The sequence below is a fragment of the Chrysochloris asiatica genome, unplaced genomic scaffold (assembly GCF_000296735.1).
Source record: "Chrysochloris asiatica unplaced genomic scaffold, ChrAsi1.0 scaffold00021, whole genome shotgun sequence".
Taxonomy (NCBI): Eukaryota; Metazoa; Chordata; class Mammalia; order Afrosoricida; family Chrysochloridae; genus Chrysochloris; species Chrysochloris asiatica.
Window position 1 is genome coordinate 11,747,406 of NW_006408539.1, and position 20,181 is coordinate 11,767,586.

At 45.4% G+C, this 20,181-nt stretch overlaps 1 protein-coding gene across 1 annotated transcript in view; it reads left to right on the forward strand.

The window, feature by feature from the left end:
* Window positions 1–2,059: 2,059 nt before the first annotated feature.
* Window positions 2,060–20,181, forward strand: part of ZNF532 (zinc finger protein 532) — a 140,400-nt gene continuing 122,278 nt past the window's right edge. Inside the window, exon 1 of the mRNA XM_006837526.1 lies at window positions 2,060–2,120. The gene's annotated coding sequence lies outside the window, so the exon portion shown is untranslated. The remainder of the gene's footprint in view (window positions 2,121–20,181) is intronic.

Here is a 20,181-nt window from a genome sequence, read left to right on the forward strand (position 1 = left end):
GCGGGGCCGGCCGGGCTGACTGCGAGGCCGCGGCGGCGGCCGAGTAGCCCGGGAGGCGGCGGCGAGGCCGCTCCACCGCACACGCACATACACAGACCCCGGCAGCGGGAATGCAGATGACACGCCCGTAACATGGAAGCGCCGCCGCCGCCGCCGCAACGACGACAGCAGCAGCCACTGCAGCAGCAGCAGCCGCCGGCGGCGCCGCGCTGAACAAAGGTCATCCGAGCTGCGGCCCAGACGCCGGGCTTGACCGCTGCGAAGGCCAACCCGGGGCAGGGGGTGGGTGTGCGCCTCCGGGGCCGGGCGGGGGGCCGGGGTGACCGGGCGAGAGGGCGCAGGGCAGCGGGGGAAGGGGGCGGCGGGCTCGGCAGCGAGTTGGGGCGCGGCCCCTCGTGCCCACCCTTGCGGCCCGGGATTTGCGCATGAGGCTCAGGCCCCTCGGCTTGCCTGCAGTGGCCTGGCCCAGCCGTGCTTGGGGACAGCTGGCCTTCGCGCCCTGCCAGTTTCACTGGGGGGGCCGAGGACGAGCCGGTTCTGCTAGGCCCACAGGTTCAGAAAGGGGGGCACGTGAGCGCTGGAGCTGGCCTCCTCCCCCTGCAGTGCTGGCGGGGCGCAGAGGGTGTGCCAAAGGCCTCTGGGAGCCTGCTCCTCTGTCCCCTGATTTGCCCCCACCTCACCCATCCCGACATGCCCTGGTCTCCTCCCTGAGGTGAAGGGATTTGGGCTTCTCCCCCCAGGTGCTTGAAAGAAGAGAAGGTGGGAGGAGGAGGAGACTGGGGGGCTTGCTGCTGGTGGTGACAGGACTGGGAGCGAGAGGAGAGGGACGGCTGGGAGGAGGGGGCTGGGTGGGGTGGGGGTGACAGGCTCTGAGAGGAGCCTGGTCAACACCCAGCACCACTCTGCTAGGAGGCCAGGCCGGCTCCTGAAGCCGGGCGCATCCGTGGTGGAGACACACGTAGATTCCTTCCTGGGGGCTCATTGTCAGCCACCAAGCCAGGGAACACACACTGACACACAGGTACACAAAGATCTGAGCCAGGTTGTGGGAGGTAAGTGGGGGAGGGAGGAGGAGGGGAAGACAGTGTCTGCGGTGGGCTTGGGGGTGGAGGGGTGGGGGTGATGGGCCTGAGGGGCCCTGGGGTGCTTGTGAGGTGAGCATTTTTCCATATTGTGTGCTGGTGGGGTGGGGTGGGGAAACACACGATGGCCTTCCCCTCCTCATGAAGCCCCTAAAAGGGTAAGCAACCCCTATGGAGATCCCCCTGTGCTGATGATTTTCAGGGACTTGTTGGCAACTCAGGGAGGGTTGCCATAGCTTTTTTATGTAGGGTGACCAGAACCGGCTGAAACTGGTTTGAGGCAGATCAGCTCCTGAACACAATGCAGTCACTGAGCTCCTACAGTGGGATAGCAGCTTCCTCCCTTCATGGCAGCCAAAAGCAGAGGAGCTTTGCAGGAAGGGACCATCCCAACACAGTATGTGAACGCACACTTAGACACCACACAGCACTGGTACGTGACGAATGGAGCCCTAAGGTTCTGGGTAGAAGAGAGGGAAGAAATGTGCAGGTTTGCAGGGTCTGAGCTGACTTGGGCTTTTCCTGCCTTTTTCTTTTGCTTAAGGGATGGACAAGGGAGCTGAGATTTATGACCCTTATTACAGGAAAAAAAAATGTGCCTGGCCAGGGTGGGGACACTTGGTTGATGCAGTCTGTCTTTCTCTTGTGTTTGTAACAAAACCAAACCAAAATGAACAGAGGGGTTTGGAATGGTAGTTTTGTTTGTTGCTGGAGAATGCTACTTTGCATGCTTTTCTTCTTTTGCAGGGTTTGTACTCTTTTGTGCTTTTCCTTTTAGAAGCGAAAAAAGGGTGTTGGGGAGACTTCTGACTATGTGAAGGCCAAAAGGTAACAGTATTGTTCTAGGAAATGAACATAAAAATACATTTCAGGGATGCTGTAAGGCATACATGCTCTTTTCTTTTCTTTTTTTTTTCCTTCCTTGTAGGCCTGTTGACTGGGGCTGCTTTTAACCCTTTCGTGTTGGCAGAGAATGCACCCGTGTGACAGTAACTGAACATTGGTCACAAGTCTTTCCAAAAGGTCAAGGTTCACAAGGTGAGATAATGCTATTTTGAGCATGACTTTAAATATTTATTTGCAGATACATTCAGACCAGAGACTTGATGGTTGGTTGGTACCCGGAACTAAGAGTGGGAGCAGAAATGCTCTGAACGTTGCCCAGGTTTAGTGGCATGAGAGTGACTTTACGATGGTATTGCTACCAAGGTGAAATCCGAATGACTTCATGAAATTGCATGTGTCTAGGCGTTTAGAAGAGACAGGCCTGGGAAGAAGCAGATTTAGAGTAGTGCCAGGGCCTGGTGAAGAATGCACTATTTTGCATAAGACTCAGCTTGCACACATGGTTACAGGAGAGGGAAAGACTTTCAACCAAGCCAGGCAGTCTGGCCACCTTTTTGGATTTGAGGAGTCTGAAGGTGGATTGACCTTTTGTTCATGCCTCACCTCTCTTGTACCTTGCTCTCTTGTGTTAACCTGAGAGGCTTTTCCCTCAGACTCAAGGGGTGGAATGTCTTAGATTGATTCTGTGGGTTGTGGATGGTGAGTTAGCCATCGGGTTATTTGTGGCATACATTTTAATGTGGAAGATGAAGGCGAATCCAGGAGGAAGCCGGGTGGTCTGGCTTCCGCTGTGAAAGCAAGATGCCTATTGGAAACTCAGAGCTGTATAGGAATGGGAAATAGGGGCTGTGTCCTGCCTTGGAACGTCTGCACTGAGATCGGCATTGGCATTTTTCATGTACCCTCCAAAAGCAGAGATTGGAGAGGAGAGGAGAGGAGAGAACAGTGAGGTATGTGCAGCAGAGTGAAGAACAAAGGCTGGTGGGGCTTACAGGGGAACACTAAACATTTTGCCTTGGGGTTCCTGTAACTTCCCCAAACAGGAAACCAGCAGCTCCAGAACTGGAGCCAGTGTGATCGCAACCACAGATAGAAGCAGTCTGTCTTTCTGCTGGCTTGGTTAAAGGACAGTCCAGAGGAGCCCAGAGAAGAAATGATGGGAAAAGATATTCCTCCTTTACTTTGAAGTGGGTATTTTGTCCTCTCTTCCTGGTCAGCAGGATGGAATCTCTCAGAAGTGCCGAGGACCTCAGATTTTGCTAAGCTGTGTGCTGGCAGCTGGTGGGCAGAATGTCTGCAGTGATGGGTGTCAAGTATGCCAGGGTTTTTATTGTTGAAAGGGTTTTTCATTCAACTGCAGAACATACTCTCAGAGATAAAATGGGCAAAAGGGCAACGCTTGGGTATCGCAAAATACTTTTTGTTGTTTTTAAAAGAGAGAAACGTAGCCTTTGGACTAATAACACCAGTAAGTGGGTTGCACGATGGAACAAAAATGCTTTGCGAATCATGGTGCTAAAGATTGGTTTTCAGTTCTACATCGTTTTGCCTGCCAGAGGTTCTGTCTCTGACTGAGGCAGAAATGTGCTTGCAAAGCAGCCCCGGATCCATCTTGTGTGCCGGTTGTTTCTGCTCCTCTCCTCGGTGCCAACTACAACTCAGATGGCTAATATGATAAACCTTAATTAGCTAATACAATAGCTGGTTTATAATTTGGTCGTTTACTCCTGTCTTTAAAAAGTCAGTTGTTGTTTATTTCACAGTGCACCCTTTGCAATTTCTCAGCCACTGTGTTTTAAATACCTTTTTGGAAGGTGTTGCACAGCAGAGAATGTTCTGGTAACCGCACTCACTTGGTTGGTGGTTTTTAGCTCTGTGGCTCCCCTCCCTCTGGGAAGACACCTGGAAAATAGCATGTGTTTTGCTTGTGTGGGTCTGTCTGTCTGTAAATGCTGTTTCTTCAGGGCAGCAATCCTGAGCTCATCTTGGATTGAGACTTGTCTCAGGTGTTCATCCTCCCGAGGAGGAGATAAAACACTGTAGCAGGCCCAGTTCTCTGGGTGAGGAGTTCCGTGTGCAGAAAAACCAACAGCATGTTCCTGCCTGGGAGGACGCACCCCCAGTTGGGGCCTGCTGGGCAGCTCCACTGAGCCTGTCTCCCAGGACGACATGCTGGGCCTTCCCCTTGCTGGAGGAATGTGCTGGTTTGGCTCAGAATTGTGCGCTGGAAAGAAAGTGTCACTGGGGTGTTGTGCCCTTGCTTGTGTTATCATTTGCCTAGTCAGGGTGTCGTTTTTTCCATGGGAAACCACTTTGGAGCCTGATAGGGTACAGGAGGACTCTTGCCCCCATACCTTTTGTCTGAGATTCCCCGTCCCTCACCCACCAGGATGTGTTTTTAAGAAGATTCTAGAAAAGGGACTCTGGTAGCTCAGTGGGTTAGGTGGTGGGCTGCTAAACACAGGGTTGGTAACCTAAAGGTTGGAATTTCGAACCCACTAGCTGCTCTGTGGGAGAACTATGTAGCAGTCTGCTCCCATAAAGGTTTACAGTCTCCGAAACCCTCATAGGCAGTTCTACACTATCCTATAGGGTCCCGATGAGCAGCAGCAGATTTGATTTTGAGTTTTAGGACTTAGGACAGAAAGGTTGACAGTTCATACCACCCAGAGGTGCCTTGGAAGAAAGGCCTGGTGATCTGCTCCCAAAAGGTTACTTACTGCCTTGAAAAAAAAGTCTATGGAGCACAGTTCTACTCTGCAACACACGGGGTTCCTATGGGTTGGAATTGACTTGAGGGCAACTGGTTCATTTGGTTTAGGAAGGAGGAAGCCAACAAGTAAGTGGCATTTTCTGCTTATACCTTTGCCCAGGTTAGTTAAGGAGCACTGATAGGTCTATAGAATAAGCACTGGACTGCTAACCACAAGGTCAGAAGTTTAAACACACCAGCTGCTCTTTGGGAGAAAGGTGAGGCTTTCTGCTTCCTGTAAAGATTTACAACGTTGGAAATCCTGCGCAAGGTCGCAATGAATCGGAACTCAACCGGACAGCATATAAACGCTAGGCTAAGGTATAATTTTAAGGAGACTTGCGGCGCTGTAGGATAAGCACTGGACTGCTAACTGCAGGGTTGGTGGTTCAACCTCACCTGCTGATTCGTGGGAGAAAGATGAGGCTGTCTGCTCCTGTGAAGATTTCCACCCTTGGAAGCCCTATCCAGGGAGGGCAGCTATGGATGGGAACCAGCTTGATGGCACTGGGTGGCGATAGTTGTGGCCCACTGCTTAGTGGTTAGCAGCTAACCAAAAGTTTGGTGCTTTGAACCACTTATGGCTCAGCAGGAGAAAAGAGCTGGCGGGCTGCTCTTGTGAAGAGGGTAGCTGAGGAAATCCTCTGGGAAGTTCTCCTCTGGCATGTAGGCTGGCTCTGAGTTGCAAATGACTTGAGGACATAGAACAGTAGCAGTTAGAATTTCAGAATTTGTGTTCTCTCGTCCTCCTTTATTTCTTCCTTTGGTCTGCTTTCTTGGCCGGGGCTGTGGAATACAATCAGTCTTCAGTTGGTTTTGAATAACCTACCGGTATCCTTGGTAGAAGGAGCTCTGGTAGTGTAGTGGTTACGAATCATGCTGCTAACCTCAAGGTCGACAGTTCGAAACTACCTGCTGTTCCTCAGGAGAAAGACGAGGTTTTCTGTTCCAGTAAAGATTTACAGCTTCGGAAACCCTGTGCAGGGTCACAGTGAGTTGGAACCGACTCCATGGTACTTAACAACATCATCAACATCTTTGTTAGACCTGTTCTGTCTGCTCACAGCCTGAGGTTGCCCAGATGTGGGACCCCAGAAAGACTGCCAGTAGAAGGGAAAGTAGACACTGAGGTCTCTTGAAAAGATTGGGGCTTGACTCTTTACAGTTTCCCCTCACTTGTGTTCCTAATCCCAGTATTTTGCAAACAATAACTACAATGACAGCTCCTGCTATAATTACCATGAAAGAAACCTTGTTGTTGTTGTTATGTGCCATGGAGTCTTCCGACTCATAGCGACCCTGTACAGGGTTTCCGAGGCTGTAAATCTTTACGGGAGTAGACTGCCTCATCTTTCTCCCGCGGACCACTGGTAGTTTCGAACTGCTGACCTTGCGGCTCGCAGCCCTATTCATAACCACACCACTATGCTACCAGAGTTCCTTGAAAGAAACCTACACCTGTGTAAATTATATTTTGGGGATAGTATTGAACCAAGTCATGGTTATAGAATTAACATTTTAACTTTAAAATGTACATATAGTACAATTTACTTTTTGGCTTACAAAGCAATGGGGTTTGACAGACACACAGAATCATCTATCTGTGAAGAGCCCTGGTGGTGCCATGGTTAAGCGCTTGGCTGCAAAACAAAAAGTTGGCAGTTTGAACCCGCAGCTACTCCATGGGAGAAAGGTGGCAGTCTGCTCCCATAAGGTTTCTAGTTTAGGAAACCCTATGGGGCTATCAGCCACCATCAACACACAGGATAGTTCTGTAGAGTCTCTGGATGGTGCTATCTATTGGAATGTATCTGGAGACATGTTGGAAGCATGGCCTGGTGATCAGCTTCTGAAAGATGACAGCCATTTGAAGACCCTATGGAATGCAGTCCTGCTGAGAAGCACCAGGAATTGGAGTCAACTTGATGGCAGCTGGCATGGTTCTTTTCATTTCTCACCCCAGTCCTCGTCCTCCTTTTGGTCCTTCTGGTCTGATGACTCCTCTCATCCCAGCCCTGGTAACTGCTGGTTTGTTCTCTGTCTCTGTAGCTTGGGTCTTTTTCAGAAAGTGTTCTACAGATGACTTTTGTCGCAAAGGAAAATGTGTTTGTGATTCATCCATATTGTTGTGTGTGTTGATGCCTTTTTTTTTTTTTTTTAAATTGCTGAATAGTTTTCCATTGTCTGGATGGATGTACCACAGTTTGTTTATCCATTCACTGGTTGAAGGCCATTGTTTCTACTTTTTGGCGGCTGTGAGTAAAGCTGCTAAAAAACAGTTTTTTTTTGTTTTTTGTTTATAGGCACCAAATTTTTATTTCTGGTAAATACTTAGAAATGGGATGGCTGGGTCCTATGGTAATAAGTGTGTAAGAATTAAGAATTTGAATGAAAATGAATTCCACTCATAGCTCACAAGAAAGATTTTGCCTTGTCAGCTGCAGTTGCAGCTCTCTCGGGAAGAGCTAGGTGGTAGTGAGCAAGGCCTAAAGGCTTATGGGAGAGGATCATGGTAATTGGACACTTTAATAGAATGACATGCTCTAACTCACAGCTAATCTGAACTGGAGTCCTGGTGTGCTGTAGAATAAACACTGGACTCCTAGCCACAAGGTCGGCAGTTCAAACCTGTCAGTCACTCCTTGAAAACCCTATACAGGGTCGCTGTGAGTTGGAATCAACTTGACAGCACTTAACAGTAACAACAACAGTAATCAGAATTAGTCAAAACTGGAAACAGGAAGCCGCAAGTGATAATATAGCCTTTATTTCTACAACTATTATCTTTAATTTCTTTAGAAACATTTGGTTGTTTCATTTTTACAGTTGAAAGTTTGGAAAGCGATACCAATGATCATTGTTGAAATCTTAGTTGCACATTTTGTTGTTGTTGTTAAGTGCTGTTGAATCAGTTCCGACTCATAGCGGCCCAGTACCAGGGTTTCCAAGGAGCAGCTGGTGAGTTTGAAGCATAGTTGTGTATAGACAACATATTCTTTCAGTTAGTTTATCTGTTTTATCAACTACCGAAATGTTGGTATTATTTTCATATTAGAAATTAGGGTTCAGCCTTTATACCTTTTAAGGAGGCAAGAATATTAAGCAATATTGAAACAACAAAGTGAAGAGATATTGAAACAGATGTGTTTTGAAAGGAGAAGATGGGGGTCAAGGTTGTTAAGTGCCATTGAGTTGTTTCCAACTCTTAGTGACCAAATACAGGGTTTCCGAGGAGCAGCCAGTGGGTTTGAACCGCTGATCTTTTGGTTCACAGTCCAGTGCTTATCTTACAGTACCATGTAGTTGGGGAAGAATAAATCGACAGATCTAAGGAGCTCTGGTAGCGTAGTGGTTATGAATCGGGCTGCTAACATCAGAGGTGGCAGTTCGAAACTACCAGCGGTTCCACGGGAGAAAGTAGAGGCTTTCTGCTCCTGTAAAGATGTACAGTCTCGGAAACCCTGTGCAGGGTCACTATGAGTCGGAACTGACACCACGGTACTTAACAACAACAACAACAACAACAGTGGCGGTGGTGAGAGTAGGGAGCCTAGAAGTGGATTGTCATTTTAATTTGGGGATCCTGTCAGCCACTGTATGGGGCACCATGTTAGGCACTGGGGCGTACAGGAGGAAGAAGAAACCTGAACAAGAATTCTAGTGGGAAACAGTTGCTGTGATTGGAGCGTCAGTAAAGGCCACCAGTGCTAAATGTCCAGTGAGGAACCTTTAAAGAGGTGGCTCCTGAGAAGAACCATGAAGGGCCAGTGAGGATATGTGAGTCAGGCAGAGACTTGGAGCAAGACTCCACGGTCCATGGAGCAGAATATTGGCTGGCAACGTGAAGGTGCGGTAGTGGGAGTAAGGGTGGGCTAGTGGGCTTGTCAGAGCAATAGGTGATGAAGGTAGAAGGCAGCCAAGGGTCTCTCTGGTGTGGGCAGTATAGGCAGAAAGACTTCCTTTGGGCTAAAAAGTTGCTGTTGCTGCTGGTAAGGCAGGGAGCCACTCTGCAGTCCTGTAGAAAAATGATTGGCTTCATCCAGCATGCTATTAGGGGAGTGGGTGGTGATTGATTGGGGGACCAGGGCCTGTGTGGTGGTTCCTGAGTAGATGTGGGAAGTGCTGGATTGGGAGGAGTGGAGGATGTCTCTAAGGTTGCTGTCTGAGGTGGTGTGGCGTTGGTCTGTGAGATACTGAACTAGCAAATTCAGAAGGCAGAGTAGGTGTAAGTGCTGACGGTGGAGGGTCTTGATCCAGTGAGTTTGGGTGTGGATTGAGTTGCTAAATGTGGAAGAGGAGGAGAGTAGGGAAGACCAGCAGGTTTGGAACTAGAGCCTAAACACTCGAGTGTCTGCTCTTGGAGTTCAGGAGGGTTGTTGGGGGTGCAAATCTCGACTGGAGATAATGAGCACAGAATGGAGAGATGAGAGAAAAAAGGCTTGCATTTGTTATCCCAGATCAGAGTTTCTGCATGGAACCAGTTGTTAACCTGCTTGGCTGCTAACAGGTTGGAGGTTTGTATCCACCCAGAGGTACCTTGGAAGAAAGGCGTGGCAGTCTCCTTTTGAAGAATCACATCATTGAAAACGCTGCAGATCGCAGTTCTGACACACATGGGACCAACTGGATGGCAACTGATTTTGGGGGTCCTGTAAGACAAAGGCTTATAGTGTAAAAACCAGAAATGAAAGGACTTAAAAGCATGTTTCAGAAAGGGGGTGAGAAGAGGGGACAACTCCAGAACAGCAGTAAATGATATTGGTAATGAACACTTGCAGTCAGTGCAGTGGGAGGGGGCCCAGGACATGTGTTGCCTCGTTCATTATGGAAATAATCAGTTGAGGGCAGATGAGGGAGGAGATCGGATCTTTGAAAATGTTTATTCTGGTGTGACTTTGCCCTGCTGAGAAATCCACTTTACCACTCCAGATATAATGCAGATTGTAAAAATGTAGATTGTGATTTTGTATATCTGGAGTGGAAAAGTAACTTATCAGTAGAGGGGTTGAGCAGGAATGAAGGGGTTCAAAACCTTGGGGAAAAGGACGAAAAAATCCTAAACCTAACCCACTGCCGTTGAATGGATTCGAACGCATAGAGACCTGCCTAAGGGCTTCCTAATGGTACTAGTTAGTGGCAGGATTTGAACCATGCTCCTTACAGCAAGGCTGTTCTGCCTGGGGTGGGGGGCGGAGACACGATGTGTGGACAAGGACCATAGAAGGTGGATTCTGGCAGTGGAAGGAGGACACAAGTAGATGCCAGTGGACAGAAACATGATGCTGTTTAGGATTGGAGGTGGTCCTGGATGAAAATGTTGGTGACAATATGTAGGTGAAATTTGAGATGCAGGGCTGATCCTTGTATTTAACCAGGTTTCCCCAACTTCAGTTAGCGGGAAGGGAAGACTTGTGTCTAAAACCACCAGAAATAGCATTCCGAAATGACCTACTAGTGCTGTTTTACAAATTGGAAGGGTGAAGGAATAAAAAGATGTTTTTGTTTCATTTCTTCTGTGAGAAGAATGAAGAGATCAGAGGAAATTGAAAGTGGTGCTGAGAACAATCTTTTGTTCCAACAGTAAACACAGTTTAAAGGAGCTTTGGAAAGCATCTTCAGCAGACAAGTTCTGAATTCTGCTTTAGAATGGGGGGCAGAGGAGGGGAGTAAATTCTGTTTCATCTAAATCTAGAGACTGAAAAAGCAGTTTTAAGACAAATTCAGAGTCTTTTAGCTATCCCAAGTATTCCCTAGCAAGGAGTCTCTAATCCTTGGTCTTGTGGGCCTGACAATGCAGGTTTTTTGGTTTGTTTTCAGTCAGATTTTACTCCAACTTCTACATAATTAACAAGCCCGGGCATATTCCAGGCACTTACCAATAACAAGACCTAAAGACAACAACTTGAGAAATCCAAGGTAAAGTGAAGGTCATTTGGGGGCACAGACTCCTATTTTCTAACAGTTGATATCTAGGGTTCCTGTTGTTAAGTGCCGTTGCGTCGGTTCTGACTCATAGCGACTCTGTATAGGATTTCCGAGGAGCAGCTGGTGAGTTTGAACCACTGACCTTAGCAGTCCAGTGCTTATTCTTCCGTGCCACATCAGGACCCATAGGACTAGTAGTGGATATTGACATTAATAATTTTCTTCTGTAAGAAACACATTCTAGGAATCTGAATGGTAAGCACTTGAATGTTCAAAAACAGTAGGTTAAAAAATGCACATGAGGATGTGGAACGAGGGATATCATTGCTGACATCAGATGAATCTTTGTTGAAAGTAGAGAATACAATAAAGGTGTTTGTTGTTATGTGCTGTGGAGTCGGTTCTGACTCATAGTGACCCTGTACAGCATTTCCAAGGCTGTAAATCTTTACAGGAGCAGAAAACCTCACCTTTCTCCTGCGGACCAGCTGGTAGTTTCGAACTGCTGACTATGAGATTATCAGCCTGATTTGTAACCACTATGCTACCAGAGTTACCTGTGCTTTATTGACTAGGCGAAGGCTTTCCACTGTGTGTATCATGACAAGTTAAATGGATAACTTTGTGAAGAAAGGGTATTCCAGAACACTTAACTTGTGCTCATGAGGAACCTGTACATAGACCAAGAGGCAGTCATTCAAACAGAACAAGGGGACACTGAGTAGTTTAAAATCAGGAAAGGTGGTTGCGAGGGTTATATTCTTTCACTGTACGTATTCAATGGGTTTGCTGAGCAAATAATCTGAGAAACTGAATTATATGAAGCATCAGGATTGGAGGAAGACTCATTAGTAATTTACGATATGCAGATGATACAACCTTGCTTGTGGAAAGCTAAGAGCACTTAGCTTTCTGATGAAGATCAACGACCACAGCCTACGGGATGATTTGCACCTCACCGTAAAGAAAATAAAAATTCTTACCACTGGACCAATAGACAACATTTATATCAATGGAGATAAGATTGAAGTTGTCAGGCTTCATTTTGCTTGGATCCACCATCAATGCTCATGAAAGCAGCAGTCAAGAAATCAAATGATTTACTGCATTAGGCAAATCTGCTGCACAGGACCTCTTTAAAATGTTCAACAGCAAAGATGTCAGTTTGGGGACTAAGGTGCACCTGATCCAAACCATGGTCTTTTCAGTAACCTCATATGCATGTGAAAGCTGGACAGTGAATAAGGAAGACCGTAGAAGAATTGATGCTTTTCAGTTATGGGGTTGGAGGAGAATATTAAAAGTACCATGGACTGCTGGATGAACAAACAAATCTGTGTTGGAAGAAATATTAGCAGCCAGAATGGCAAGACTTAGTCTCTCATACTTTGGGCATATCCTAGGGATCAGTCCTAGGAGAAGGACATTATGCTTGGTTAAGTGGAGAGTCAGTGAAAACGAGGAAGACCCCCAACGAGATGGATTGGCCCACTGGCAGCAGCAGTGGGCTCAAGCGTATCAACGAATGTGAGGTTGATGCAGGACTGGGCAGTGTTTTGTTCTGTTGTGCATAGATAGGGTTGCTTAGTCAGATCCGACTGGCTGGCACCTAACAGCAAAAACAGAAAATGCATAGTGACATGTTTTAAAGGATGGCATAGCTTGAATTAGTGAGGTAAGATATTGGGGGGAGGGGAAGAGGTAAGGAAAGTGATCAGACTTGGAACTAGAACCCAAGCACTATGGATTCAGTCCAAGACTGTTTCCATCATCATGTCACTGTCTCCGTCTTCCACAGTTTATCATACGGGCTTTAATGGCATGTAATCCAGCTCAGCTTCATAATCCTTTTATCGTGTGAACCTGGAAACATCTGTTATTCAAATCAAGCTTTCACACAGGTAATCGTTGCTTATGTTAGACTGTTTTTAGCAGTTTTGCTGATTTAGCAATAAGAATGGGAGAGGTAGTTTAAGGTCTCTAGCTTGAGAACTGTGTATGCCTAGTGTTCTAGTTAAATCTGGTGAAGTTTTTGAATTATAGTTTCGGAGAAGAATATTGAATATATACCATGAACTGCCAGAAGAATGAGCAAATCTGTCTTGAAAGAAGTACAGCAGCCAGAACGCTGCTTAGAAGTGAGGACGACAACTCTGTCTCATGTACTTTGGATGTATTATCAGGAGGGACCAGTCCCTGGCAAAAGACATCATGTTTGGAAAAGTGGAGGGTCAGCACAAAAGAGGAAGATCTTTAACGATATGGACTGACACAGTGACTGAAGAGTGGGCGATTGTGAGGGTGCTGTGGGGTGGGGCATCGTTTCCTTCTGCTGTATATACTTGTATGGTTGCCATGAGTCAGAACCAACTTGATGGCACCTAACACCACCAGTAAGGCCACACAGATTTTCAGTTGCCTTTGCCTAAGCCCTGAGTGATAGTAAGCATGTTTTCTAGAAAGTAGGAATTTGGGCACAGAAATAGCATTAGTTATTAGTTTGTTGTTACTTTGGAAATGTAAAGATATGCTTGTTAAAATACTGTCTTTTTGAACAACGCAAGAGTCCTGAGATTAGTGTGGTACCGGGGATATTATAGTTCATAGGTGCTGTGTAATGAACTCTTAGGTTAACGCTGCTTTGACGTTTTATGACCAGGAGAATTGGATTCTTGGTGAGTGCAGAGAGACTGATAATTTTGTGCATATTAGAGAGAAGTTCATTAGGGTTAGTGACTAAGAGCTTAGGTAGATGCTGGTATCATGTGAATTTGATTCTCTGTTCTGTCACTTAATAGCTGTAGGACCTTGAGTAAGTTACTTAAACCCTAAGGTATGCTTTTATGAGACTTCTTGTTAAGTGCCATTGAGTCAGTTAACAACTCATAGCGACCCTGAGGAGTGGCTGGTGGGTTTGAACAGCCAGTCTTATGGTTAGCAGTCCAATGCTTATCCCACAGTGCCACTGGGGCATCCTTCCTAAAAATTTACCTGTTGTTCTGTGTTCTTCAGCCAGTCCATATTAGGATAATGACCTTGGCCCGGACAGTTTTTTTTCCTGTCTTACCAATCAATATATTGTTTCTCCTGTCTTCCTCCCCTCATTTGCAAGTAGATGTTTCTTGTTGATCAAGAAAACAGTCCGAATTAGCTTCTTCCACCTTCCTTGACAAGGAGCTCTGGTAGCATAGTTGTTACGAATTGGGTTGCTAACCTCAGGGTCAGCAGTTCGAAACTACCAGCCGTTCCTCAGTAGAAAGATGAGGTTTTCCTGCTCTCATAAAGATTTACAGCCTCGGTAACCCTGTACACGGTACAGGGTTGCTATGAGTCGGAACTGATTCCATGGCACATAACAACAACCACCTTCCTTGACGGAATCCTGTAGGATAAGCACTTGACTATAAAGTCAGTGTGAATCGAAAGGTTGTCAGCTCAAACTCACCAGCTGCTCCTTGGAAACCCTATGCAGTGTTGCTATGAGTTGAAACCAACTCAAAAGCACTTAGTAATAACATCAATCTTCCTTGACAAGGAGCTCTGGTAGCGCTGTAGAGTAAGCACTAGACTGCTAACCACAATTGGCAGTTCAAGCCTACCAGCTGGTTTGTGGGAGAAAGATGAGGCTGTCTGCTTCTGTAAAGATTTATAGTCTCAGAAGCTATATACAGGGTCGCTGTGATTCCAGATCCACTTGAAGGCAGTGGTTTTGGTTTTGTCTTGTCAGGAGTCCTGGTGTTGAATTGCTTAAGTGCTCAGCTGATAACTGAAAGGTTGGGTATGTGAACCCACCAGCCACTTTGTGGGAGAAAAACTTGGTGATCTGTTCTCATCAGGATGACAGCCTAGGAAACCCTAAGGGGCAGTTCCGTTTTGTCACATGGAGTTGCTATGAGTCCAAAGTGGACTTGACCGCACTCAACAGCCTTCCTCTTATAGATAGATCTTCAGTAGCTGGCATCCTGGGGGTGAAACATGCAAGAGGGTATTTCTGCCTTCTTGGCTGCATTTTGTAGATGGAGACTCTTGGCTAAGTTTTGTAGTTAAAGTCTTGTACTTCAACTATCTTTGCTCCAAGAAAAATTCAGTGCATGGATAAAGTCTAGGTTGTTTGTCTGTTGGTACCATTTATGTTGACTAAAGTCTTAAAGAAAAACAAAACAAAACAAAACACCAAAAGTTGACTGTGAATATATGAAAAATAAACAGTAAATCTATTCCATGAACTGCCAAGGTAGGAAAAGCCTCTCTTCTGGCCCTTTCCCCTGGCACCTGCTTCCCATTTGTTTGGCAGTGATGGCATGTTCATATCCTGCACTCTGGGCTTTGGAAGACACACTGTGAAGGGAACCAGGGAGGCAGGAAAAAACATTAGGTCTAGAATTGCTCTGTTTGCCTGTGACTATTGGGTTCAAGCTCCCCAGCTGCACCTTGGAAACCCTATACAGGGTTGCTATGGGTCGGAACCGACTCACCGGCACTTACCAACAACAACAACAATTGAGCACTTGAAATTGCTCAGTAATTGATATATGCTGTATAAACTACACACCTGATTGTGGAGACTTAGTATAATAAAAAGGCTTGTACAGTATCATTTATAGCTTTACACATGGGTTATAAGGATCCGTGGTGGTGAAGTGGTTAAAGAGCTCAACTGCTAGCCAAAAGGCCAATGGTTCAAACTTACCAGCTACTCTGAAGGGGAACGATGTGGCAGTCTGCTTCCCTAAAGGTTACGGTCTCGAAAGCCCTCTGGGGTGGTTCTACCTGGTTCTGTAATGTTGTTGGGAGTTGGAATCAAGTCAAAGGCAATGGGTTTTTTTTTTGGGGGGTGGGGAGGTATATTGATTATATGTTGAAATAATAATAGTAAAATAGTTTGGGTTCATGAATTTTATAATTAGACTTTTTTAAAATTAAATAAGTGTTTTATTGTGAATTGTATGATAGTCTACATGGGAGAACATTAGTTTTACATTCATTTTATCATACATGGTTTCATTGGCATAGTTACCATCTCGTCCATGCATCCTCACCCAACCAAAGGGTGTGCCCTGCAAGCCTGCCCCCCCCCTCCCCCCCTACACAGTCCTCAGCCCCTTTCCCTCTGGATCCCAAGTCCCCAGCCACTCCATCTCTTCACTTCATCTTCTCTGCCTCCATCTCAGGTATCACTGCTTCTCTGGGTAGGATCCCGCTCTCCACTCTTCTCTATTGATGGTCCCAGGGCCCTCCGCTCCTAGACTGAAAAGTTAATCACTCCTATAGTTACACATTTTTTATTTTTTTATTTTTGCTTTTATTAAAATATACTCCTAGAAAATTTGAAATTATGTGCCTGATGTTTATCATTTCTGTTGGATGCTGCTGGTCTTCCGGAGTGTTGGATGGCCTTTGAGATAAATTTAGCAGTAAGATTTCTCTGGTGCCTAAAATATATGTTTTTGGGTATTGAGTCCCTCTTGTTGAAACAGATTGTACAGGAGGGTTTCAAAAACTTCATGGACAAATAGAAATATAGTGAATTTTTCCGCAAACTTTGAAGCCTCTCTGTAGTAGCTATGTGTAACATCTCCTTGTTAGGAGGACTCTGGACTCAAAACTATTGCTCTGGGGTCAATTCCAACTCATAGCAACCATGTATGGCAGGGTAGAATTGCCCTTTAGAGGTCTGGGTTGTTAGTCTTAACAGAAGCAGACTGCCATATCTGTCCCCTGCCTAGTGGCTGGTGAGTTTGAACTCCCGATCTTTTGGGTAGCAGTTGGGTGCTTTAACCATTGGTGTACCAGGACATCTGTTAGAGGAACTAATTCTCATTTAGTTTGAACACTTGCCCTTGCCAGGTGTGCCTAATTCACCATTCACAAGTGTGTTTAATTCATTTCTTCTAGTTACAGAGTCTAGACAGCACTGCTGAATGGGTGTCTGCCCAAGAAGGGAAAGGGAACCAGTGTTTATGAAGAATTTAGTTTAGATACTTCCTTACAGGTTTTCTCTTCTGTAGGCAATAATTAACATCCCCATGGAAACTCAGAGAGGTTAAGTAATTGGTGAAGATCCTGCCCCTAGTAAGTGGTGGATCCTAGACCTGTGGCAGGTATCTGTCATTGTCTGTTTTTTTTCCAGCTCCATTTTATTTTATGTTTCATAATTTATATTTTTGTTTTTCTTGAGAAAATATGCAGCAAAAAAAAATATACACCAGTTTTGACAGTTTCTACGTTAATTCAGCGAGAATTAGTGAAATTCTTGAGTTATGCGACCTTTCTCACCCTCCTTTCCTGAGTCGCACCTCCCCCATTTACATAAACTCACGGCCCCCTAAGATTCTGCCTAATCTTTCCGTTGCTTTTGTCAATTTGGTCCCATATAGATCTTAGAAAAGCTCAAGGCAGACCTTTTTTACTAGCTAAGCTAAACTATTGTTTGGCTTTATGAAAGAGTTCAGGGGATAAGTTTTTTTTAAAGTTTTTAAATGGGAAATGAGATTTTTTTAAAATGTAAAACTGTTTGGGACATGACATATCTTTATCCTAAATTTCAATTTTGTTCATCCAGCTGTTTTCCATGGAGATTCAGGAACAGAATTTTATACTCTTCATGACATCAAAGTTTTTAAAATTATGTATTTGACTTGGCTATAACACTTCACCAAGTAACATGTAAGAGTGATTTTCTATTGGAAAGAAAGATGAGCAGGAAAAATCCAAAACCAAAAATGGCCTTTTGATCGGTCACCACAAGAACAAGCAAGTTGTTTGCCAGGGAGCCCTCAAGGCAAGCAATCAAGTCCCTTCACGACAAACCCTCCTCCGAGATTGAAACTCAAAGGGAACACATAAACAGGCATGTAAGCTTGCTGGTGACCATGTTGGTCTACTGGTGAGTGGAAGAGGGGGAAAGGCAGCAATGAAGATAGGGGCTGAGTTCGACCACATTCCACAGACTGCCGTTGACCTGTTGGCTCCTCGGTGGACTACCTGCTTGTTCTTGTGGTTGTCAGTCAGGCTGCTATTTTTGTTTCTGACTTCTCTTGCTGGTCTTTACCTCAAGAAGTATATTCTGTTCCTCTTGCTGCTCCAGGCTAGTCTGCTTGTCTTTTCAAGTGGAAATTTCCCACCTCAGAAGATTCTGAGTGGGGATCAGGATTCCAACTAAGGTGTTTTATACACTACAAAGGCTCCGCAAGAAGTCTCTTTCATTGGTCAAGTTCTAGCACCCCTTTTAGGTATTCCAATCAGTTATAGGCTGAAGATGGACTTCCAAGCATTCTATAATCATGTTTCTGGCTATTCCTTACTCTCACCCTCAAGTGTCTATTTTACAATAATAGGCAAGGGAAACCAAGATTCATAAGACATTCAAGCATCTTAACATTATTTCCATTCTTTTACCCATTCAAACCATGTCTCAGTCCCTGTATCCCAGAGCCCTGTAGTTCTAAGGTTGAGCCTGCATCATGACCTCTGTCTCACTTAACCCATGCAAATCTGCCTAAGTGTTCTCCTATCTACCATGTTCTTCCATTCCCCTCCCCCTTCTTGTGTGTTGCGCCCCCAACACCCGAACTATCTCATGTCTATTCCCTACCCTGTGCTCTACCATCCCTTTTCCCCCTTTTGGTGTGGGTATTTTTTCTTAAGCTTTTACAATAATGGTCCTATGCAGTATTTTTCCTTTTGTGACTGACTGATTTCACTCAGCAAAATGTCCTCTAGGTTCATCCATGTTATGTGGTGACTTACAGCTTCATTGTTACTCTTCAAGGTAGCGTAATATGCCATTTTGTGGACACACCAAAGTTTGCCTATCCATTCTTCCATTGATGGGCACTTAAGCTGTCTGCTATTGTAAATAGTGCTGTTATGAACATTGGTGTGCGTATGTCTACTCGTATTATGGCTTGTGTTTCTTGTGGATAAATACCAAGTAGAGGAATTGCTGGTTGTAGTGTAGTGGTTACGAATCAGGCTGCTAACCTGAAGGTCGGCAGTTCGAAACTCCCAGTGGTTCCGCGGGAGAAAGATGAGGCGTTCTGTTACTGTAAAGATTTACAGCCTCGGAAACCCTTTGCAGGGTCACTATGAGTTGCAACCAACTCCACGGTACTTAACAACAACAAAGGTATTTCTATTTCCAACTTTCTGAGGAAGGGTCATACTGGTTTTCAGAGTGGTAGGGGATAAGATTTTGATTTAAGATTTAAAAAGTCTCTTAGGCCAGAAGTTTCAGGGGTTCAGTCATCCTCCATGTATCCAGAAACTCTGGATTCTGTCAAAATTTCAAGTTCTGTTCTACATTTTCCCCCTTTTGATCAGAATTTTTTTTATAGGAATCTTTAATCACAAGATTCAGTAAGGGTACCCAGGTACCATCCAGTTTTTCTGGTTTCCTCGCAAAGGAGGCAGTTGTTCATGGAGGTAATTAGACATACATTCCATATGCTCCTCCTATATGAGTCATTTTCTTGAAGACTGTCAAGCTTAGACTAGTACATAAGAGCATGGTGCCTTGTTGGGTTCAGGAATTCAGTCTCTGATAATAGGTGAAGACTTTAAGCCATTAGCCTGCCACTATTCCTGCCTCCATGCTTGGCCAAGAATTGGGATGACTTGTGGCTTTTTCTTAGAGTGACAGTGACAGTGAGCCACCTTACAGAACAGTGTTGAAAAATTGTTCATCAGCACCACCTGCTTCTCAAGCACACAACGAACTCAGCCACGCCTAAGTCCTTGATTCCAGATGTCTCGTGAGAAGGTCCCTCTAGGACCTGGGCCAAACAAGAATTGAAGTTGCAGGAAGGCATTTGGCATATTGTGTTTTTGAATAGTGAGATAAGGAGGGGAAACTTCAGTGTGACTTGTACTTTGGGAAGACACACTTGATTAAATTGTCTAAAATGCTAAAGGAGTCCTGGTGTGGCACTGTAGGCTAAGCATTGCACTACTCATCACAAGTTCAATGGTTCAGACCCTCCAGCCTCTCCTCAGAAACCGTATACAGGGTCGCTGTGAGTTGGAACTGACTCCATGGCACTTAATAACAACACAAGTGCTGACTTGCTGTTTGCTACATAAGAAAAATTTACTACCCCAGTATATCTATAAGAAAGCCCCTGACTTCTAGAATCCTAGTTGAATTTTAGATATTATTAGACATTTGGAGATGGAGAGTTCTGTGATGTATGAATTTGACACTTTGATTTATACTTGATGATTTATTAATTGTTGGTCAGATCCATCCTCTCTCTGTTTTGTGCATGACCCTGTGCCTGGTGTAGTGGGAGTATCTGCTCCAGACCTGGGGTGTGGCTGCTGTTGAGTCCAAGATTGCTAAAATTGGAGTGTGGTGGTTCTTGGGGGAATCAGGGACAAGGTGGGGTGTTCAAGACAGGCACGACCATGGGACCAGACCTAGAGAAAGGAGTTGGAGCCATAGAAAGTTAATGTGTGTTGAATGTGAATTTAGAAGGTGCCTGGGCCCAGAACCGGGCATGCCAAGAGCCAAGGTAAGTTATGAGGCTGGGCAGATAGGCAGGAGGATATCAGAAGGCAGAACACAAATGGATGGTC